This window comes from Oryx dammah, unplaced genomic scaffold (genome assembly GCF_014754425.2).
Source record: "Oryx dammah isolate SB20612 unplaced genomic scaffold, SCBI_Odam_1.1 HiC_scaffold_24, whole genome shotgun sequence".
NCBI lineage: Eukaryota > Metazoa > Chordata > Mammalia > Artiodactyla > Bovidae > Oryx > Oryx dammah.
Window position 1 is genome coordinate 50,574,241 of NW_024070208.1, and position 24,961 is coordinate 50,599,201.

The 24,961-nt window shown below is 40.0% G+C and overlaps 1 protein-coding gene and 1 non-coding gene across 10 annotated transcripts in view; one reads left to right on the top strand and one right to left on the bottom strand.

The window, feature by feature from the left end:
* LMO7 (LIM domain 7) overlaps positions 1–24,961 on the top strand; it is a 221,190-nt gene that overhangs the window by 22,627 nt on the left and 173,602 nt on the right. The window lies entirely within an intron of this gene.
* On the bottom strand, positions 8,036–8,107 carry TRNAW-CCA. Its single transcript has one exon. It is a non-coding gene; the product is annotated as a tRNA-Trp (tRNA).

Consider the following 24,961-nt stretch of genomic DNA (forward strand, 5'->3'; position numbering starts at 1 on the left):
GCAACATCACAATTTCTTCCAGTGACACCCATCATGTGAAGGTTTCCCAGAATGAGAACAGCCCTTCACTTGTTATGATTATTTGTCTGTCTTTGCTGCAAGCTAATATAGATTGAATATTTATTTTATTTTCCCCAGATTTATTGAGGTATAATTACCATAACTTTGTATTAAAGTATACAATGCAACAATTTTATATATGGGTATTTTATGAAATGATCAACACAGTAAGTTTAGTGAACATCCATCACCTCACATAGGTACAGATATTTTTTCTTGTGAGGAGAACTTTTAAGATCTACTCATTTAGGGATTTATTTCCCAGGCGGCAGAGTGGTTGGATAAGACTTCACCTTCCAGTGCAGGGGGTGTGGGTTTGATCCCTGGTCTGGGAGCTAAAATCCTACGTGCTTTGCGGCCAAAAAACCAAAATATAAAACAGAAGCAATATTGTAACAGATTCAATAAGGACTTTAAACACGGTCCTTGTAAAAAAAAATCTTTTTTAGAAAATCTACTCTGTTAGCAGCTTTCAAATATACAACACAGTGTCATTAATTATGGCCTCCATGCTGTGCACCATGGGGTAAGCTCTTGAGGAGTTGCCAAACCACGTAGGACCAAGCACAGTGGTTGGACCTATAATGATGGCTCAGTAGAATTTTTTTGAAAGAAGAAAATGTTGAACAAATTGAGTGTTTTACACACAATACTGTACTATAAATTCTTACTGAACGAGACCTGAGACTTGGCGACTTAGCCGGGTAACTTCTGGAGGAAAAAATGCTGAGTAAGAGCAGGAAAGCCATCAGTACAACTGGAAACAGTGTGTAATGGTGCTGGTATTTTGTGGTTAAAGGGAGTGTACTTCAAGTCTCTAATGACAGAGTCCAGTAAATAGTTTTCTGTTATTTCAGTGAATCTAGACCTGTAATTCTGGCATCATTAGTCAATAAATAATTCACAAGTTGACATTAGGAATGTTAGAGATGTTTATATTTTACTCAAATGTAAACTTTAGGTTAGATTTTACTAATCATATAATGCAGAATGATCTTAGTATGCATTTGTGCTTAAGTTGCTTCAGTCGTGTCCGACTCTTTGCCGCCCCATGGACTGTAGCCTGCCAGGCTCCTCTTATGGGATTCTCCAGCAAGAATACTGGAGTGGGTTGCTGTGCCCTTCTGCAGAGGATCTTTTCAACCCAGGGACTGAACCCTAGTCTCTTAAATCTCCTGAATTTGCAGATGGGTTCTTTACTACTAGTGTGACCTGAGAAGCCTTCTTAAAATGAGCAAATCATTAAAATTCATTTTGTACTTTTCCTTTTCTTTGCAACCATAGTGTTCTCTTTATGGTGAATGTAATGGAATCATAACACAACATTGGCTCTCGGGTTTTTTTTTAATATGAAAAATACCCCTTTCTTATTTTCATCATTGGTACACTATCCTACCCTTTCTCCAAATAAGAAATTTGGAATGTATATCAGGATTCTAGTAGGAAACAGATTACAATTCCCATGATTCAAATGAAGAGCTTTTAAAGTAGGCAAGTTCTTACAAATGTGTAGGAAGAGGTAGGGGAACCAATTAAAGATGTCAAGGAACAGAAGGTAGCAAAGGTGGATGAAAAGGTTAGAGAAGGAAATATTGCTGCTAGAAATCACTAAAACAAATCTGGGGCCATTGAGGAGGGAAGGCATGTTTGCATTTTAGTTGTGAAGCTTCTTGAGAGGCTGTAGGAGGGAATAGGGAAAAAAATAACCCTGATCTTTCTGTTATCATTTGTCTCCTTCATCTGATAATTCCATTGGACAAATGCAATCAGACCAGTTGGCTCAGTAGCCAAGATGATGCAGTTCTTGGGGACAGGAGGCAGATGTAATCAGACTGGGGGAAGCAGGAGAATAGATTGGGGTGGGAGTGAGAGCAAACAAACTAACCAGCATAGATTTCATTTACCCCCTCGTCCTCTGTCGTCCCCTTCTCTTCCTGCTTTCAGGCTTTCCCAGCATCAGTGTCTTTTCTAACTGAGTCAGCTGTTCGAATCAGGAGACCATAGTATTGGAGCTTCAGCTTCAGCATGAGTCCTTCCAGTGAATATTCAAGATTAATTTCCTTTAGGATTGACTGGTTTGACCTACCTGCAGGCCATGGGACTTTCAAGAGTCTTCTCCAGCAGCACAGTTTGAAAGCGTCAATTCTTGTATGGAAGCTGATTATATTTTTTTCTAGTAATATTTGATCAGAGAATATCATATTTTATTCACCTCAGTGAAACTTTATTCCTTATGTTTAATTATCACACTTATCTCTATGTATTTGATACGCTACCACCTCCACTCTATTTAAAACTGTCTTAGGCTTTCTGTAGATGCATTATTAATATTTATCAGGTTTTGGCCATCTATTAAGCAATTCCAAGCAGTTATTCCTCTGCACAGTAGGTTTAAAAGTTTTTAAACTTCAGCATTTTTCAGTGCATAAAGATGTTTTTGCATTTCAAAATCTGGACTGTAACATTTTCTCTCAAATTATGACTTTGGATTAAATGCAGGCAGATTTCATATACTAAGTGGTTGTCATAGTTATGGTTTCAGAGATGCCATGTTTAGCTTGCGGTTAGTAGACTATAGGACATTTATAATCAGTGGAGAGAAATCCTAGCCAACAGTTTTCATTTGGTTGTAAAATATGTGGCTCTTGGAAAGGTTACCTCAATTCTTTTGGCTGTGGGACAGCTTAGTTCAGGTCTGGCACACTGGCAGAATAAGGACTACCGTATGAAGAAGATTAGACTTCAGGATCCTTCTCTTTTTTTTCCCTTCTTGAGTCAATATTCCAAGGAGTCAGGCATCCCTCTTTAATATTACACTACTCTGTGTTGACTTGGGACCAGAATGATAATCCCATTCTTCCAGAGTTACTGATTTTCAGCTGGGGGGTGATTTTGCCCACAAGGTGACATTTGGGCATGTCTGGAGACAGTTTTGGCTGTCACTGGGGTGGGGATGCTACTGACTTCTAATGGGCTGAGGATAGATGCTGTTAAACATCCTTATTCCACAAGTCAGCCCCCACACCAGATGCTAGCAGTATGGGCGTCAAGAAATCCTGTTCTAGAGTATAGTCTCCCTCCCTCCCCCGCCAATGTTTTTTGTCATTGTGTAAGTTTTAAAACCTGTAATTACACTTAGTCCTTAAAAATTTATGCTTAGCTGTTATTTTTCTTATTTCTTTCCCTACAGAGAGCTGTGTATGGAAGTTAGAGTTGGGATAGTGTTATCGCAAATTGAGCAGCACATACTGCAAGCAGCTTGATGTTCTGGGCGCTGTTGGGGGAACAGAGTGAGGAGGGTATAGTCTATTTCAAAGGCAATACAGTGTGTCTGGTAGTATAATTACCTAGAAATATTCTCCAAGAGTCAAAGGAAAGAGTGAGACTGGCTCACATTTGAAATCCTGCTTGATTCCCTAGCCTTATCTTATTGTATAAACCAACTCCCTATTGATGACCCAGCATCTCTTTTTTTTTTTTTTTTGGTGTAAAGTATATTTGCATTCGACATTTTAATGATTTTTTTGGAAATTAAGCCACAGGAAACCAATGCTCCAAGTCTTGTCTTCAACCACCAAGTAGGGTAAACAGGGTAAATATTTTAGGCTTTGCAAACCATACAATCTCTGTCACAACTACTCAACTCAGATTGCAGAAACAGCTGTAAACGATATATATGTTTATAAATTGTATAAACATGTTTGTTGTAAACATTATATATGTTATGAAACAAATGTATGAGTATGACTGTGTTCCAATAAACCCTTACTTATGCACATGAAATTTTGAATTTTATATTATTTTTAAGTGGCATGAAGTATTCTTCTTTTGCTTTCTTCTCTTTTGTTTTTTGTAATTAATTTATTTTAATTAGAGGATAATTTCTTTACAGTATTGTGGTTTTTGCCATATATTGACATGAATCACCCATGGATGACCCAGCATCTCTATGGTGAGGTTAAGTGTATTATCAGGAGAGGGAAATGCATTAATTGATGATATGCATATTACACCAAAGAAATATATTAGGGAAATTTGATGTATTGTATCAAATACCTCTTCTATCACCTTTTGTGAGAAAAATAAACTTGTCCTCTGATGATTTAAAATAGTATTGGTAGGCAGGTATAATTACACACACACACACATAAAATTTAAAAAGAATTTTATATTTTAAGAAAAAGTAAAATTAACATCCAGTTCATAGGAGCTCATCATTGTTTGGGGATAGAAATTATTACTAAAGTTTTTGTCACCCACAGGTAACCTTGATTAGTGTTGTTTAAAAATAAGCTTTAGTGTGTTTCAATTTTGTCTTAAATTTTTCATGGTCATTATATTTTGTTCCTTTAATGCATTTTTCTGTCCTATTTTGGACCATTTAAGAAACAGTACATTTCAGGGAGGAACTGATTAAAAATCCATTTCTTGTATTTTATTTGGCATTTCATAAGATTTCAGGAAACTTATCAATTCTCTTTAGATTTTCACATTGTAATTAAGTTTCCAATTTATAATACTCATTAAAAAACTTTGTGTATTCCCTGAAAAAAAAAAAGTTTATTGAGCACTGACTATATTCCATCTGATATAATTAATGGGAAATAGCAACAAGCAGGTTGCTAGTCGTAAAGAACCTGTCTGACAGTACAGGAGACGCAAGAGACGCAGGTTTGATTCCTGGGGTCAGGAAGATCCTCTAGAGGAGGGCATGGCAACCCACTCCAGTATTCTTGCCTGGGGAATCCCATGGACAAAGGAACCTGGTGGGCTATAGTCGATAGAGTCTCAAAGAGTTGGATGTGACTGAAGTGACTTAGCATGCTTGGATGCACAGGAGTGTGAATGTGAATTCAGTTTATTCTTTTCAGCTTTCCTTATGGCTCAGTCAGTAAAGAATTTGCCTGCAATGCAGGAGACCATTTGCAATGCAGGAGACTAGAGTTTGATCCCTGGGTTGGGAAGATCCCCTGGAGAAGGAAATGGCAACCCACTCCAATGTTCTTGCCTGGAAAAGTCCATGGACATAGGAGCCTGGCAGGCTACAGTCCATTGAGTCCCAAGAGTCAGACACAACTTAGCGACTAAACCATCATAGCGACAAAAAAGTAGGTGTAAGTCATGAGCCCGTGGGGCTTACTGACATTTTGGTGGGGAGAGGTAAAAAGTGAACAAGCTGACATTATATTAGAATTTTGTTTATCGCTCCACTTTAGTCTATCTTTTGGTTATTGTAGTTTATCTTTTTAAAATAAAATGAAATATTCCACCACACTATCCAGTGGTATGTGTATCCTATTGGTCATTTCCAAGAACCAATTTTGGTTTTATTTACTTCTATTTTTGGTATGCTTGCAGGGGATAGGATTTCCATTTCATTGTTTCTGCCCTTCTCTTTAATAGCAGTCTTACTTCTTGTTTCTTGGCTTGTACTCTTGCTTTTCCCAACTTCTTAAATTGCCAGCTCTTGGGGCGCGGTGCCTTCAGTTGTTGCCCTGGGAGACTCGGTGTCTCTTGCTCCTTCTCTAGTCACTACTTTTGCTTTTATTCGGAGACCTTCGCTTGCCAGGGAAGGAGGGGCACTTGGGTCTTTGGAGGTTGTCGAACTGGCCACGTGCCATGAGGAGAAGGTACCTTGGTTTCCTAAATACTGTTCCATTAGTTTGTAATGACTTCCACCTTTAGAAACCCATTCCCTGGAGTTTTTGAGATTTTGTCTCCCTCCTGAGTGGTAAGAAGACATGCCTTGTCAGGAGTTGGAGGTGAGGAGCAAGGTCCGCTGATAACAGGTACTTTGTCAATGGAATTTAGAATGTCAGTAAGGGCGTGTGGTGTCCCCACCAGTGGAGTCAGGGTTGCAAACTTGTATTTCAACGTTTAATCTTCTTTTTCCTTCCGATTCCTTATTCTAAGAAGTATTGATTTTTTTTTTTCCAGCAGTAATTCTTCCTCCTACATGTTATTCTCCTGTGTGCCTGCTCCATTGGATTTCAGATTCTTTTCCCTTATAGTTTATTACAAAATGTTGAGTATAGTTCCCTGTGCTATAGCATGTCCTCCTTGGTTATCTCTTTTATATATAGTAGTGTGCATGTGTGCCAAGTCACTTCAGTCGTGTCTGACTCTGCAACCCCATAGACTGTAGCCCACCGGGCTCCTCTGTCCATGGGATTCTCCAGGCACGAATACTGGAATGGGTTGCCATATCCTCTTGCAGGGAATCTTTCCCACCCCAAAATCGAACCCACATCATCTCTTATGTCTCCTGCGTGATCTCAGTTTTTTGAATGTTGAGTTTGAAGCCAGCTTTTCCTCTCCCCTCTTTCATCCTCATCAAGAGGCTCTTTAGTTCCTCTTCACTTTCTGCAGTTAGGGGGATGTTATCTGCATATCTCAGGTTGTTGATATTTCTCTGTGCAGTCTTGATTCCAGCTTGTAATTCATCCAGCCCAGCATTTCACGTGATGTACTCTGCACATAAATAAACAGGGTGATGATATACAACCTTGTCTTACTCCTTTTCCAATTTTGAACCAATCTGTTGTTCCATGCATGTACGGTTCTAACTGTTGCTTCCTGACTTGCATACAGGTTTTTCAGGAGACAAGTAAAGTGGCCTGGTAGTCCCATCTCTTTAAGAATTTTCCACAGTTGTTGTGATCCACACAGTAAAAGGGTTCCATGTAGTCAATGAAACAAAAGTAGATGTTTCTTTGGAATTCCACTGCTTTTTCTATGATTCAATGAATGTTGGCAATTTGGTCTCTGGTTCCTCTACCTTTCTTGAACCCAGTTTGTACATCTGGAAGTTCTTTGTACATAAACTGCTGAAGCCTAGCTTGAAGGATTTTGAGCATAACCATACTAGCATGTGAAATGAGTGCAATTGTATTGTAATTTGAGCATTCTTTGGCATTGCTCTTCCTTGGGATTGAAAAGAAAACTGAACTCTCTCTTCTGTGGCCACTGAGTTTAACAAGTTTAGTGATGTATTAAGTGCAGCACTTTAACTGCATCATCTTTTAGGATTTTAAATAGCTCAACTGGAACCTCATCACTTCTACTAACTTTGTTTATAGTAAACTTCCTATGGTCCACTTGACCTCACAGTCCAGGATGCCTGGCTCTAGGTGAGTGACCACACCATCGTGATTATCTGGGTCATTCTCTTTTAAAATAGTGATTTTTGCTTGACTTCCACTCCCATCCTAATGTGGGAACTTGAAGGGCTGAGACCCTGGTTTTTCACCTTTGTATTTCCCATAGTACTGTATATATATATATGATATGTACCAAAAAAGTTTGAGATATTAAATATTGTGCTATGCTTAGTTGTGTCTGACTCTTTGCGACCCCATGGACTGTAGCCTGTCAGGCTCCTCTGTCCCTGGAATTCTCCAGGCAAGAATACTGGAGTGGGTTGCTATTTCCTCCTTCAGGGGATCTTCTCAACCCAGGGATTGAACCCAGGTCTTGTGCATTGCAGGCGGATTCTTTACCAGCTGAGCTACCAGGGAAGCCCTATTAAATATTGTCACATACTAATGTTAGACAAAAAAAGGTAGCTTCCTGACAGTGGATGGCCAAGAATAAAATTCACATGTATGAACTTTACATGTGCTTTAAAACTGCTTAAGTGAGACCATGAGAAAGTTACTGAACGTTGGGCTTTAGTTTTCTTGTAAAACAGTAGTCAGACCTGCTTCATAGGGTTTGGAGGATGAAATGATCCAAGCAGAGAGCTATTTCAACTGTAGTTTCTATGGAATGCGGAAGATGTGGACACTAGAAGTAAGGAAAAGGGCGAAATTCCAGAAAGGGTAACTATAGACGCTATAGTGAGTGACAGTGAAGTCACTCAGTCGTGTCCGACTCTTTGCGACCCTGTGGACTGTAGCCTACCAGGCTTCTCTGTCCATGGGATTCTCCAGGCAAGAATACTGGAGTGGGTTACCATTTCCTTCTCCAGGGGATCTTCCCCACCCAGGGATCGAACCCGGGTCTCCCGCATTGGAGGCAGACGCTTTAACCTCTGAGCCACCAGGGAAGCAGCACACAAATGGATAAGCAGTAACTCGGAACCTGGGCCGACTTCCAGTCACCACTTCCGGTCTCTCTTTTGTCTTCTTGTTTCGAAACTCAGGAGGCATAAAAGTTGCTATGCCAGGATGTCATGTTCAGAGTGCATCTGTGCCCTGTCTCTTTCTATGCTTTGCTCTATTTTATATATATTTTAGCAACTTTTATATGAGGTTTTAATTTTATATCCCATAAAATCCTGTGCTTTATTAAAGATTCTTAAGCATCCCCCCTACACTGTGAAATTGTCATAATTACATAGGGTTATACCTTACAGCTGAACAATCTTTCTTTTTTGACTGGGTGTGCTTTACTACTAGAAATTGTAAATTACAGACGTTCTGTATATGGAATTTATAGCCTCAGATTCTTATTTACCTGGCAGTTTAAGTTTTCTTCTTTGGGCTTTCAGCTTCTTTTTATGTGACAAGTGACGCTTGGAACTGAATGGCTACTTAAGCCCAACCTTGGCTCACCTTTAATCATGTGTTAAACTAAATTTCTTAATGTTCCCAGCATTCTTCTCTGTAGTACTAATGGTATTTTTAGAAACTGATCATTTCACAAGGACTGTAATTTTCGGCTGCTTTTTGTCTTTCTCATTTACCTTTACATTCTTCAAGTATTAGATAGTTTTTTTACAGTTACCCTGAGGAGATAATGATTAACTCCTAAAAGATGATGGTGAGAGCAAAAGTGTTGATTTAAGTGTCCCAGGCCCACATGTCTCATATTGATGCTAGTGCTCTGAAGCTTACCAGTCCTTATCTGATCCATCTGATCCTTTTAATCCTTCTGATCCTCATCTGATCCCTTTCTGTTAGGACTGGCAGATGAAGTTCCCATTTTACAGGTGAGGACACTGAAGCTCGCTTAAGAATTTATACATAGCTTCTGAAGGGTGGAGCTGAGGGCCTCTGACTTTAATCCTAATATCATTTATGGATTGAGAATATTTTCCTACGGGTTATTCTAGTCATTAATTAAAAGTTGAAGTAAAGTCAGTGAGTATTATTGATTTCCTGATGTGTACCTGGAAAAAAGAAGACATATATATATCCCTGTGAGGAAAGGCTCTGGCTTCAGGGACTAAAACCAAGCCCAGTTCATGAAGGAGAGGACCTCTTTTTAATTCCTTTTAATTATCCCTCTAATCTCCCCTCCTCCCCGATTTGGACATTTTTTTACTTTGTTTAATGCTGAGAGTTTAAAGGAGCACTTGTAGCATCCTTTAACTAAATAATGTCTTTCAGGGGACCAACACACGAGTTTTTCATTTGCTAATACTGATGATAGATGACTTGTTTTGTAGGGAGCAAGAGTGTTGACGATTGCTAATGAGCTTTTGAGATGTCCTTCATGACCCTGTATACAGGTTACCTGACCATAGCAAAGGCCTTAAACTGTCTTAATTGCTAAGCATTAGACTTCTGTATCTAAGGAGTTTCTCTGCAATATCCATCAGGGAAGCCCATCTATGGATTTTCTCTGAGGTATCTATATTTTAAATTTAGATTTATACAAAATATTTATTCATAATTTTTTCAAAATTCAGGCATAATTTTTATTCCTTTTCATATTACATGCTTCTTTAATCCAACATGATTTAGAATAGAGTTTTGAATTAAGATTTTGAAATTTTAATGTTTTAAACTATCAGCTTAAGAAATATGCATTTAAAATAGTATACATAATAATACTGAAGTTACTAAAATAAAGTGCCAATATTTTTTTATTTCCCTCTCTTGGTTAATGTTTTGGTAGAGCTAGTCCTACTAGTTTTAGCTCATTTGGGGTCAAATGCTAATTGTAAGCTCTGATAGGTTTAGATTTACCTTTAATTGTCTTTCAGCTAATTATTTACAAATTATTATGGTGAGGAACACAGAATAAGGACATTGTATTCTGTTGAAAGGTAAAAGCTACAACAAAACCTCTTCTTCTTGGCTGCTGCTACTGCTAAGTCGCTTCAGTCATGTCTGACTCTGTGCGACCCCATAGCCAGCAGCCCACCAGGCACCCCTGTCCCTGGGATTCTCTAGGCAAGAACACTGGAGTGGGTTGCCATTTCCTTCTCCAATGCACGAAAGTGAAAAGTGAAAGTGAATCCGATCAGTCGTGTCTGACTCTTAGTGACCCCATGGACTGCAGCCCACCAGGCTCCTCCGTCCATTGGATTTCCCAGGCAAGAGGACTGGAGTGGGGTACCACTGCCTTCTCTACTTCTTCTCTTCTTCTTGGAGTGTAATGCAAAAAAGTGACATAAAATTCAATGTACTACAGTTGTAACTATTGCTTTTGTCTTTAAGAATCAGAACAGGACTTACAAATGTTTAAGTAAAAACTTCTAAAGTTTCAAAATCAGCACTAATGGTGAATACTGGTATACTTTAGTTTGGGGATCATTTTTGGTTTTTATATCAAACGTTTAAGATCAAAATACTTATGTATCACTTCTCATAAAATTGGAAACATTTACATGAATTTTTTTACATCAAATCAAGTAATATAACTCAGAAATAATATCTTTTTCTTCATGTATTCAGTCTTGAACTTAACAGTTACCAAATGAAAAGCAAGGTACATGTGGAATCCAATGACAAGGTTGATTTTCACTTAGATAACTTCTGGTCCTTTAAAATATTTCTAAATATCTTTGGAAGGTAACAATAGATATATGTGTTTCTACTGATAGTGTTTTGGGAAAAATTTATGTTTCATGATTGAAATTGATAGCTGAAAAATATTGGTTTCAATAGAAGAACATTTATTTACCTGGTTTTAGTTATTATAAAAATCTGAAAGTAATTTATGACTTAATTCTTATTGAATTAGACACAACTAATTAGAGTAAAATGTGATTTATTTACTCTGAAAATATTTATTTTGGGGGGTTGACAATTCTCTACACATTTTTAGAGTTCTTTTTTTAACTTTTCATTTTGTATTGGGGTACAGCTGATGAACCATGTTGTGGTAGTTTCTGATAAACAGCAAGGAGGCCGAGCCATACACATATATGTGTCCATTTTCCCCCAAAGTCTCCTCCCATCCAGGCTGCCATAGAACACTGAGCAGAGTTCCATCTGCTATACAGTAGGTCCTTGTTGGTTATCCACTGTAAATATAGTGGTGTGTACACTTCCGTTCCAAATTCCCTAACTTTCCCTTCTCCACATCCTTCCCCCTGGGGAACCTTAAGTTTGTTCTCGGAGAGTCTCTTTCCGTTTTGTAAGTGAGTTCATTTGTATCATTTCTTTTAAGATTCCACATATAAAGGATGTCATATGACATTTTCCTTCTCTGTCTGACTGACTTCACTCAGTATGACCACCTCTGGGTCCATCCATGTTGCTACAAAGAGTATTATTCCATTCTTTTTTAATGGCTGAGTAATTGTCCATTGTATATATGTACCACATCTTAGAGATGTCGTATGACCCTGCAGTCTCACTCCTGGGCGTGTACCTGGAGGAAAACATGATGCAGAAGGATACGTGCACCCTAATGTTCATTGCAGCACTGTTTGCAGTAGCCAGGACATACAAGCAACCAGGATGTCCATCGACAGAAGAATGGATGAAAGCATGTAATATTGTTGATCACCTGGAATGGTGTTGATCACCTGGAATGGAATGGTTGCTGCATCCCTGGGGCCTCACTGTGTTCCTAAGATCACCCAGCCTTCCACAGGGATGGAGAGGCAGTGCACTGGTTCTTTCATTCTCTCCTCATATTCACGTCTATTCAGTTACGAATAGAAATTACTGAACAGTCCTAGGCTGTTAAGAGAGGACTCATATATAGGTCATTTAATTTACCAGGCCTGGGAACTGCACCCCTCTGCATCTGCCCTCCTTGACAAGCAAGGGTGTGTTACAGATTGGTTTTACTCCCTGCCCAAACCCTGGGTTTCTCCCCATCTACCACCGCACCTGCCCTTGCCCAAATCCACACACGCTTAAATGACTTGTGTAAAGTCTCCTGGTACAGTCCACCCTTCATGTTCTTGGGTTCCTTATCAGTGGATAAGGAGGACTGGCTATACTTGTAACTCTGTTGCTGGTCCCTCTCATATTTTCTTCCCTCTTCAACATTTCTCATTGTTTATTTTGTAAACTTTATGTGAAGAACATAGAGTGCTTTTTTATTTCTTTGTGACAGCTAGACTATCTTAGCTCTTCATCTGTCATCTTAGAATTTTTTCCTGGTGACCCAGTGTGATTAACTTGGCATTTTGAGGGTTGTTCCTCCACCATCAGAAATGATTCCTGTTACCCATCACATTTCTCCCCAAATTCTGAGGTATTGAAATATCAGTAACCTCAGATATGCAGGTGACATCACCCTTATGGCAGAAAGTGAAGAGGAACTAAAAAGCCTCTTGATGAAAGTGAAAGAGAAGAGTGAAAAAGTTGGCTTAAAACTCAACATTCAAAAAAATAATCAAACTGTAGGGGAGAGATTAGGAAATGCTTTAGAAACAGGCTGTACTTAATCCCAGTCCATGGGTAGGTGTTAGCTGGGAAATGTGGAACTCAAAGCCTTTTCTTCTAAGGAGAGGGAACAGGGTGAGCAGAACATGAGAGAGTGGTGTACTCAGGGAATACCTGGAAGGTTGGTTTAGCTGGAGCGTTCAGGGACATCTGGACACCAGAGGGAACCCTTTGGAGCAGCAGTTCTCAAGGTGTGAATTGAGACCCCCCTGCAGGTCCCTGAGACTCTCTTGTGGAGAATTTACAAGTACAAAACTATTAAAACATGAACTGTAAAAAATAAGCATAAACTATAAAACAGTAGTAAGATTTTATTTGCCCCTTTCACCCTAATTCTCTCAAGAGTATGCTAAGAATTTTCTAGATGCTACCCAGTGCAGGAGATGTAAGAGACATGGGTTTGATCCCTGGGTTGGGAAGATCCTCTGCAGGAGGGCATGGCAACCCACTCAGTACTCTTGCCTGGAAAACCCCATGGACGGAGGAGCCTGGTGGGCTGCAGTCCATGGGGTCGGGAATCGGACACGACTGGGCGACTTCACTTTCACTTTTCACTTTCATGCACTGGAGAAGGAAATGGCAACCCACTCCAGTGTTCTTGCCTAGAGAATCCCAGGGGCGGGGGTGCCTGATGGGCTGCCGTCTACGGGGTCACACAGAGTCGGACGTGACTGAAGCAGCTTAGCAGCAGCAGCAGCAAAGGAGGTAGAATCAGTGGTCCTGAGAGGGTTTGGGGATGAGGAAGAAAGTCCAGCTCATTCCTGGGTTTCTGATGTGGGGTGCTGGCAGCCAGGGATATTATTATCTGAGTGGACAGGCTTAAAAAATTTTTTTTTCTTCTTTCAGCATTCTATAGATCTGTTTCACTGTTTTCTGGCTTCTGTTGCCGTTGATGAGAAGTAAACTGTAATTCGAATCATTGTAGTCCTGGAAGCACTGTCTCACTTCTCTCAGCTTGGTTTTAGGATTTTCTAATTATACTTAGGTTTCAGCAGTTTGTTTCTGATGTGCCAAGGTATTGTGTTATTTGTATTTATCCTGCTTGGTATCTGCTTATCTTCTTGAATCACCAAACTTATTTCTTCATTTTTGAGGAAATTTTGGCCTTTTACCAGATATATATTTTTTCCTTGTTCCATTCGTTCTCTTTTTCTGGAGCATAGACTAATAATGCTCCTTAGGTTCCTAGAATCACTTTTTTCCAACCTTTTATCTTTCTGTTCTTCAGATTGAATCATTTACATTGCTTTGTCTTCAGCATATCTTCAGTAGGTTCACTGACTCTTCTGTCATCTTGCTTCTGCTCTTGATCTCCTCCAGTGAAGTTTTTCCTTCAGAAATTGTATTTTTCATTTCAATTTCTCTTTAATTGTCATGATTATTTGATTATATAGATTGTTGTTCATTATTATTAGCATTTTCCCTCTCTATTCCTGAGGATTGGCCCTAAAATATTTGCTTGCTCTTTAGCATATCTGAAGCATCTTAGAATCTCGCATGATTGTCTTTTCCTTTGGGAATGAGAGCCTCTTTCCTGGTGCTTTTCTTTTTTTAAATATTTATTTTTGGCTGTGCTGGGTCTTTGTTGCTGGGCAGGTTTTCTCTAGTTGCAGGTAGCGGGAGCTGCTCTCTCACTGCAGTACCTGGGCTTTTCACTGTGGTGGCTTCTTTTGTTGTAGAGCGTGGGCTCTAGGGTGTGCCGGCTTTGGTGTTTGTGGCTCCCAGGCTCTAGATCAAAGGCTTGGTATTTGTAGTGCACAGGCTTAGTTTCTCTGGGGCACTTGGGATGCTCCCGGACCAGGGATCGAACCCACGTCCCCTGCGTTGGCAGGTGGACTCCCCACCGCTGAGCCACCGGAGAAGCCCTCTTGGTGCTTTTCAGTCAACTAATTTGGATGGTATCCTGGATGTTATAAGTGATAAGCTGAGGGAATTCACAGTTCTCTGACATGTTTTCCAAGAAATGGTATTTTTATTTTATTCTATTCTACTTTTATGCTTAAAGCAGGTACTTCATTGGTCTTCCAGGTGGCTCAGTGGTAAAGAATCTGCCTGTCAATGCAGATGAAACAGGAGACTCGGGTTTTGATCCCTGGCTTGGGAAGAGCTCTTGGAATGGGAAATGGCAACACACTCCAGTATTCTTGCTTGGTAAACCCTATAGACAGAGGAGCCTGGTGGGTTACAGTCCATGGCGTTGCAAAGAGTCAGACATGACTAAGCATGAGCAAGCACTCAGGTGCTTCACTGGCCTGGACTCAGACTCTAAATTCTGTTTTACTTATGGTGGTGGAAACTTAAGTCTCAGTTTAGCTCTTTTCCCCTTAGTCTGTATGCTTGGGCTCTCCCTGCACATCTGTGGTTCAGGGTCCTCCAGGGCTTTGGGGGGTGGTATTTATGCTTCCTTTCTCTAGCTCTCCATGGCATGGAATTTTCCTCTCATCTTCTAGGGACTGCGGTTGTTCTGGGCTGTGTCCTCTATTCTGAAGCCCAGTGAGACTGTGGATTTTCTACCGGAATTTACGCGCTTGCATGGCACTTGGGCCTCTCCCCATCCAGTGTAGTTCATTCATTCTTTCACGTGTCAACTCACTGCCAGTAATTGCTTGTTTTCATTTCTTCTCCAGAACATTTAAAAAAATGTATCCGTCCTAGGTTTATAGTTCTTTTCTCTGGGAGAGTCGATCTGATAGGAGCTCCTGGGCTGTTTCAGAAATGGAATTGTGATAATGTATTGGTATTATTTACTGAGAAAGAGATTATAGAAAGACAGCCTAATTAAGTGGGAGGTGGGGAAGTGAGGGGAGGATGGTGAATTTGATTCTGGTCACACTGAGTCTGATGTTAACCAGAGGAGAGTTATTTACCAAGTGGTAGTTATGGAAATGTGACTCTTAGAGGAGTGGCTTGGGCTGGAGATACAGGTGTAGGACTTCTAAAGATGCCAGTGATGACTGAGATCGAGAGAGTGATTGAACAAGTAGGAGTGTTCTGAATGAGAAGATTGACCATAATTCATAACTCTGGGAAATAATCAGAAGATTCAAAGTGTAAGTGGAATACAGTGGACCCTTGAATGACCTGGGTTTGAATTGCACGGGTTCACTTATAAATGAATTTTTTCATTAAATTTTCACTAGACTACTAGATGACCCATGAGCCATTGGTTGCATCTGTGAATGTGGAACTGTGGATACAGAGGGTCAACTATAAAGTTACACTCAGATTTTCAGCGGCTGAGTTGTTCAAAAGTCAACTGTAATGTGTAAGGAAAAGTTGTTACAGAAACCAAGCTAGTGGTCACATGTTCTTAACCTGGGATCTCTTGACCCATTTGGTCCAAGATTAAGTTTTAGGTTGTTTCTGAACTCTCTGCAGTGTGTGTATGTGTAGGATTTTTCTGGGAAGAGGGGTCATAGCATTCATCAGATTTCCAGGAAGGTGTGTGACCTGCAAGTAGTAAAATGTTGAAATGAACAATATCAAAGCAAACAACTCAATCAGAAAAGGGGGAGAAGACCTAAAGAGACCCTTCTTCAAAGAAGATTTACAGGCGGCCAATAGGCATATGAAAGGATGCTCAACATCAGTAATTATTAGAGAAACGCAAATCAAAACTACAATGAGGTACCACCTCATACTGGTCAGAATGGCCATCATCAAAAAGTCTAAACAATAAGGGCTGGAGAGGGTGTGGAGAAAAGGGGACTGTTGGTGGGAGTTGGTAAGTTGGTGCAACTGCTATGGCAAACAGTATGGGGGTTCCAGAAAACTAAAATAGAATTACCATGTGATCCATCAGTCTCACTCCTGGGCATATATCCAGACAAGGCTATAATTCAAAAAGATACCTGCACCCCTATGTTCATAGCAGCACTGTCACAATAGCCAAGACATGGAGACAACCTCAATGTCCATTGACAGATGAATGGGTAAAGAAGGTGTGGTGCATAAATACAATGGAATGCTATTCAGCCATGAAAAGGATGACATAATGCCACTTGCAGCAACATGGATGGACCTAGAGATTATCATACTCAGTGAAGGAACTCAGAAAGAGAAAGCAAATACCACAATATCACCTGTACGTGGAATCTAAAATATATGACACAAATGGGCTTATCTATGAAGCAAACAGTCTCACAGACGTAGAGAAGAGTCTTGTGGTTGCCAGGGAGGAGGAGAGGTGGGGGAAGGATGGGCTGGGAGGTTGAGGTGAGTTGATGAAAACTATTACATATAGAATGGATAAAAACACAGTCCTGCTGATAGCACAGGCAACTATATTCAGTGTCCTGAGATAAACCGTAATAGGAAAGAATATAAAAATGAATGTGTATATGTACAACAGTGTCACCTTGCTGTGCAGCAGAAATGAACACAGCATTGTACATTAACTGTAGTTCAATAAAAGAGGAAGCAGTGTCAAATTAAAGTTCAGGGAAATGACTGAAGAATGTCTATTTAATCTACAAATTTGGAGCTCACTAGGATTTAGAGTGATTTCAGAGTGCAGGTGGAAGACACATCGGAGTTCACTGAGAAGTGAATCCGAGATGGAGAGGCAGAAGTAAGGATGGGAGTATAGAATTCTCTTGCTGGAAATCTTGATGATAAGGTGAGGAGAGATTGCCTGACAGAGGGGAGCAAGGTTAAGAAAAGCATAGCAATGCCCCACCTGGCCTCATCTGTTGCAGGCCCCTTGCCACACTATCCTCTGTGCTTATGTCCTGAGATTTTTCAGTTTGTAACAGCTGCTCTGCTGTCCAGCCTTTAAGACTGCTTGTGTGGGCTGGCATACATACGTTCATAGCTTTTGATCCCAAAGAGATTATGGGCTCCATGACAACCAGGATTTCCTTTTCTCTTTAGTTTGGTGTTCTTTCCCTGTCACCCCTTTTATTATGCTCTGCATATAGTTAATGGCACTGGCATCGATTTCAGGATATGGGATAGGACCACGATCCAGTGGAAACAGTGGTCAAATTGCCAAGGGTGTCGAGAGCATCTCTGCGCCCGGTTTCCCTTACAGCTCTCCTTGGATGCTCTCAGGTCCCTAGGGGGATTCCAGGTTGCTTGGTACCATAGGCTTGGCTTCCTAAGGTTTTCCCCTTTGTAAGCCCCTAGAATAGGGAAAGGCCCTCAAAAAATCTGTCCAGGAGAAAAACAGAAGTATGGAATAGATGCCCGCTGCCCACGCTCCCCTCCTCCCACTTTTGGGCTTCTTTTCTTAATCGGACAGAAGATTGATTAGATGGGAGGGACACCAGGCTGAACTCCTGTGGGAATCAGAAAAGTCAGCTGGGACTTCCCTGGTGGCCCAGTGGTTAAGAAACCCCCTACCAATGCCGGGGACACCGGTCCCATCCCTGGTCTGGGAAGATCCCACATGCCGCAGGGCAACTGAGCCTGGGTGATGCAACTGCGGAGCCTGCGCTCTAGAGCCCCTGTGCCGCAACAAGAGAAACCACTGCTGGCCGCATCTAGAGAAAGCCCTCACACGGCAACAAAGACCCGGTGTAACCAGTAATAAAGAAAGAAAGAAAGAGGTCAGCTGAAGTGTGGAAGTTAAGATTTTGCAGCCTTGTGAATTCATCTGGATAGCCTTCAATTAAAGGAAACCTGCAAAGTAGCTTTTGTGGTTCATTCCTACAGCTTCTTTTAATGTTCTGCCCTGAGAAGTAGAATATTTTCCTGCCTCCCAGGGTGCCCTCCTCACCCAGGACAGCTACCTTCACATGAATTCTTCCTGTTCCCTCCAGCCCTAATGAAGTCATCCAGTGTCAATGTACTTCTAATATCAGATAAGAGTGAAAAGAGTTGATCAAAGATTAAATGCGAGTTAATTCTCCGCCAGGGAAGCCCAGTGGGCTGCAGTCCATGGGGTCACCAAGAGTCAGACACGAATGAGCGACTGAACAACAAATTCTCCACCAATAATCAATTCTTATTAGAACATTTAATTCTTAACTAGAAACTTGTTAAGAAATGAATCTGCAGTTGGTTAAGTTTGGAGTAACAACATTTTGGACCCTTCCCTTCCCAGACTCTTTTAGCCAAGGAGTAACATAAATCAGCTTAGAAGCTTCAGGTCCAGAGCCAGCCCACCACCTTCCTCACCTCTGTGGAAACTGCATATCACCTTGAGTGGTCACTGCCTGGTGAGAAAGTGGAAAAAATATTCACATGACTTCTGAGAAGCCTGAATGTTTTGGATAATCTCTGTACATGCTTCATTCCTACAAGTTAAATGGAAGCATAGTATAAACAGACTTTGTTCCATGATTTTGGTGCTTAACGGAGTAGCCTGACTGCTCTTACATATTGGAACCTGTACATGTGTATGCTCGGTGGCTCATTTCTGTCCAACTCTTTGCCTCAACATGGACTGTAGTCTGCCAGACTCCTCTGTCCATGGGGTTTCCCAGGCAAGAATACTGGAGTGGGTTACCATGCCCTCCTCCAGGGGACCTTCCCGACCCAGGCATCCAACTTGCATCCCCTGCACTGGCAGGCAGATTTTTTTACTGCTGCGCCATTTGGGGAAGCCCATATTGGCACATAAAGGGCTTTAAAAACTTTTTTTTGATAGTTGCAAAATCTGATATTTTTAATTATAGTATTTTATTGACCAGAGGACTATTTATTTTCGTCTCCTTTTGATAGATACTTTTTTCCTGATTTTTTTATAATTATAAGCAGGGCCTCTGTGAATGATATTGGGCATATGTCACTTTGCATGTATGTGGTTATAACAGTAGGATGTTCCCAGCCATGAATTGTTGGTTTTCCTCTCTGGACGGGGCTGCCAATTTACACTTCCACCAGTCAGGCAGGAGAGGGTCAGTTTCCACTATTCTTATTCTTGTTAGTTAGAAAGATGAAGATGGTATCTTGCAGTTTTGATTTTGCATTAATCTGATGAGACCGACCATCTCTTCATATTAAGAGCAATTTGTAGCTTTTTAATTAAGTCTTTATAGTCCTTTTTGTAAGAACTCTTTATTCAGGAAATTGGCTCTCTGTAGGATGAGTTGCAGGTGTTTTTATTGTGTGTATGTGTGTATGCGCTCAGGCTGGCTTGTGTTTGGACTGTTTTTCTATGAATAAACTAAATCTGTACATAGTTGAGTTTATTAATCTTTTTTGGTTTTGTATCATAGGCACTTTTCTCATTCCTAGAGTACAAAAATCTCCTAGTTTCTTTAGGTTATTTTGTAGATCTTTTAGACTTTACAATCATTGATCTAGGCCTGAGCTAACTTTCTTTTTCCCTCAGATAGCTACCTAGGTGAATTCACTTTTTAAAATGTGATCTACCTATGGCAAATATTACAAGTTGTCTATCTGATATCCTTTCTTCTCTTGTCACCCTTTGAACGGTGGTATTTGTGAGAATGTTAGTAAATCCAGATGAAAGAGTGTCCATGTGTCACAGGTGACTTTAGGGTGGAGCAGGAGAGCTATGCCCTTGGAGGTAAAGAAGGACAGGCCGATAAACTAACCTTTTGGTTTTACTATTTCCCTCATTTCCTGCCTGGGTGAGGGTATAAAGTGCAGGTGTCCAGCATTTGTAGGCCATCAGGGAAATGATTGTGGATTATACTTTGAGGATGGATACTGTGGGTTGCCATTGCCTTCTCCGACTATGAACTTTACAGAGAAATACAACTGAAAGAAAACACTTGTTGAAAAAATTCCTATCTCTGGTAGCAGAGGTCAGAGTGCCTCTGTGTATGTTGGCAACCTTAAAGCAGAGCGTGAAATACAATGGAAGAAGGCAACTAAACAGAAGGGCTGAATTCTTAGTTTTTATTCCTAATATATTGGCCTTCCCCAAATTGGACATGGCAGTTGGGTATTCACAGATCTACACTGAAATATGAAGTCATCTCAAATCAATATTAATATGTCCATTTTCTCGCTAGGTTGTACCCTGGGTTTTGAAAGGCAGAGAAAATCCCCTCGAAGGATTGATCTATTTGGTTTCAGCTGACAAACAATATCCTGATTAGAGTAATGAAATAAGTAGTAGCCCATATTTAAAAAATAAATGTTGAATTATTAAGAAAATGCAAGTAATCATTTACCAAAATTACTGGATTGAATCTGCCAGCAGCAGCAAATAGTCGTGGTGAATATATGGTTTCAACTCCCTTTCTCTGCTGTTTATAATTTTATCTTCAGGTTAGATTATAACAGAAGAATGTTCAAACCTATTTGTGGACTTCCCTGGTGGCGCAGTGGATAGGAATCTACCTGCCAATGCAGGGAACACAGGATCGATCCCTGGTCTGGGAAGATTCTACATGTTATGGGGCAACTAAGCCCATGCCCCGCAACTACTGACCCTGCATTCTAGAGCCTGTGCTCTACACCAAGAGAAACCCAAGCATGGCAGCTAAGAGTAGCCCCCACTCACTACAACTAGAGAAAAGCCCAGTCGGCCAGCAAGGAAGACTCAGTGCAACCAAAAGTAAATACATAAGTAAAATTTTAAAAATCTGTATCCTGTGTTTTCTTTCAGTTAAAGTCTTTTGTAAACTGGTTTACCTTAGGTCCCATGGTTATAAAACACATGCTTTCATATAGCAATATTTAAATCAACTTGTTTATGAAATCAGGCCTTTTTTTACGTTAATATATCCTTTCCCCTCTCCTAATCTTAGCATTCATTTTAGTTCCAAAGATAAACACACTCTGGAATATATTCTCTCCTCTGTGGTATTGATGGAAGTCTGAACCAATGGGACAAATCCGAAGACATCTTTGTTGCTAGAGGCAAACTCAGGAGGTGGTGGGTGAGCTTTCTAAGAGAGAGAGCTCTGTGTCTAAATGTTACCCAACCATTCATTGCTGGAATGCTATTCTTCAAACAAAGAATGACTTATTTACTTAGTTGAAGAAAGCGGTCAATGAGACATGAGGCTTGTAACAGAAAATGGAAGAACATTTTATAAATTGGCCTCTCTATTCATCAATTTCTCCTTCTTGTGAAACACACACACACGGATGTCATTTATACCGTTTTTCTTGGAAGAAGCAAAGTAATAAACAAAATGCAGGGGAAAATTTAGGAAGTTTCCCCTAAAACTGCACATATTTTTCTCTCTGTTCACTTGTTCAGTTGTGTCTGACTCTTTGCAATCCCTTGGACTGTAGCCTACCAGGCTTCTCTGTCCATGGGATCTTTCAGACCAGAATGCCGGAGTGAGTTGCCATTTCCTCCTCTGGGGGTTCTTCTCAGCCCAGGGCTTGACTATGCATCTCTTGTGTCCCCTGCATTGGCAGGTGAATTCTTTTACCCTCTGAGCCATGGGGAAGTCCCCCCTCCACATGGTTTTAGAAGGTCGCATGTATAGAGTGTAGTCACATTTTTGTTAAAAGCATCCTACCTGGAACAGAGAAGACCATCTGTAAATATTAATGGAATGGATGAGTAATATTATGTTGTCAAGTACAGCATATTAATTTTTAAGTATGTGACTTACTCGAGACTGAATATTTGACTGACTAGGTGGAACAGTGATTGTTGCTAGTCATTGATCTCTCTGATGGCGAATGGAATTATAGTTAACAGAAATAGATTTTTCAGCACTTGCCCTGCTCTCTCTGAGTTTTACACAGAGGAGCCAAGCACTGGAAGCTGGTTTCCTTACATTAATATGGATACCTTCTCTGCATCTTTGACTGCAGGGGGAGAGTGTAGCAGGTAATGTAACACCAGGTCAGGGAGCAAGAATTTGTGAGGTGTTGATTCTCCTGAATTCCGTGAATGGCGCTCCCTTTTTATCAATCCACACCTGAAGATTAGGTTTTTCTCCTCTGGATAAAACATTCCTTATTTAATGCATTCCACAGCAGCTACCCACTGAATGTGAAACTTAAACCATGTTTCCCTAGCTAACAAAGATGAGAAGACTTTGCATTATTAAAGCTTTTAGCCGCCAAGAGGGGTGTTAGGTACAGAGGTTGAGGACAGCTCCTCCCCCACTATTGTTTTTAAAACAAAAAACAACTATTCAGGAGTAATAGTTTTTTGTAATAAGGTGGCCATTCTTTGTGATTACCCACAGGCCTTTTTCAAGGGCTTTTAACCTATTAGATGGCTAACACTGTAAATTGGACTTACTACCAATTGAAGATTTTGATATGCAAGCTATAAAGTTTTGCTTTTGGATCAAATCCTGGTTGTTCAGTATTTATTTTGTGTCCAAGATAAAAGCAACTTATCTTTCTTTTTAGAAAAGGCTTTTAAGGCCTTGTCTATGGTATAGAATGAACCCACCTGTTTTTTTTTCCTGGATTGTTTTCTGTGATTTTGTTTAATTCAGAAGTGACATGGCTAGTCACATATACCTTAAACACTAATAAAGACTTGTATGTTTGGAGTAATGGCATGGCCACTAGTGGGAGGTACAGACCTCAGAAAGTCCTTTCTACAAAAATCTACTCTAATACTTTTGGTTAATTAGAGATTCATTTAGTAAATGTTTCTTTAAAACTGAAGTTATATTCTGGGAGGATTAACCATTATCATTCAGTTTAAATCTGCAATTAAATTTTGACTACACTGGGGATATGGTTTGTATTGATATTTATAAGCTGCTTTTTGTTTAAACATTCAGTAAGTAGAAGTACCTACTATGGGCTAGTGACCTTTGTAGGTGCTTGGGATATGTTAGTGAATAAACCAAACAAACATACAGAATAACTGTAAATATTAAGTTTATTACTTAATGATATTAATACTTAATATTATCTGCTTACCTTATAATATTTATCAGTATTATCTCCTCCTATCTGTTTACACTTAATATTATTCAGCCAAATTTACTGAATTTGCTGAAACGCTTAAGTAGAAGTTACCTAGATTTGTGTGTCCTAATAGAAGTCCTAATTCCTTATTTTTTAAGGAATATTTTCTTTTTTCATATAAACTTATTTAATTTTGGCTGTGCTGGGTTTTATGGCTTTGTCATTTTGAGAATATCTCATAAATGGAATCATACTTCTCTCACTTAGCACAATGCATCGGAGACTCATTCATGTTGTTTGTATCAGTATTTCATTTCTTTTCATGGCTGAGTGGTTTTCCTGGGACACATGTACTGCAGTTTATCGATTCCCATTTGAAGGATATTTGGGTTGTTTCTAGTTTTTGGCAGTTATAAAACCATGGTGAACATTCATGACAGGCTTTTTGTTTTCCTTGAGTAAATGCTGAGGCATGGGATTGATGGGTCCTCTTGTAACTGTATGTTAACGTTATCAGAAATTGACAAACTGTTTTCCACAGTGACTCTTTCTCTTTATTACATTGATGATGTTGAGCATTTTTTGTGTGCTTAGTTGCCATCGATACATAACAAACACTTTGATAGGGTGTTCAGACTTGCCCATCTTTTAAATTGGGTTTGTCGGGGGAGTGTGTAATTTCCTCAGTTCTGTCCTGCTGCAGCAAAAATTTGAAGCAATGTATGGACCAGTGTTACAGCTTAGTGTTAAAGCTCAGTTTTGTTTGGCAAGCAAAGGAAAATACATCTTCGAGGCATGAGAGTGGGTTGACCCAAAAGAAGCGAAGAGAAGAGAAGAGAAGCAAGAGGCTCAATTTTGGCTCCTCTTTCACCTGAGGTTCCCACTCTAGTCCTTGGACCTTCCTTTGTTCTATTTTCTTGGGCTTTTTCCTTTCTTTATCTTTTAGCTGCTGCTATTTTGTACTCCTTTTTCCTATTCAAACTACGTAATAGATTGATTTCTAGCATTTTATAATCTGGGCTTCCCAGGTGGTACTAGTGGTAAAGAATCCTCCTGCCAATGCAGGAGATGCAAGCAACTCAGGTTCGATCCCTGGGTCAGGAAGATCCCCTGGAACAGGAAATGGCACCCCACTTTAGTATACTTGCCTGGAAAATTCCATGGGCAGAGGAGCCTGGCAGGCTGCTGTCTGTGGGGCTGCAAAGAGTTGGACATGACTGTGCATACATGCATTCTATATTTTAGATATAATTCCTTTATCAGTTGTGTCTTGTAAAAATTCTCCCAGTGATTTGATTTTTGGGGTGGGGGGGTATGTTTCCAAGAGTAGAATTTGTGTCACAACACTAATTATCGTCATCCTTTTATTTAATGTGATCATGTACTTCTATTTTTCTTAATAGATTCCTGTTCATCTATTCCATTCTTTTCCAGTTCTTTTAAATCCACTAATGTATCAAATATATCTATTAGTACTATGGAGTAGTGGAAAAGAATATTTTCTAGGTATCCAAATTTAGTCGCATTGAAAATTTGTAGTTATTTTTTTTTCTTTAAAAAATTTATAC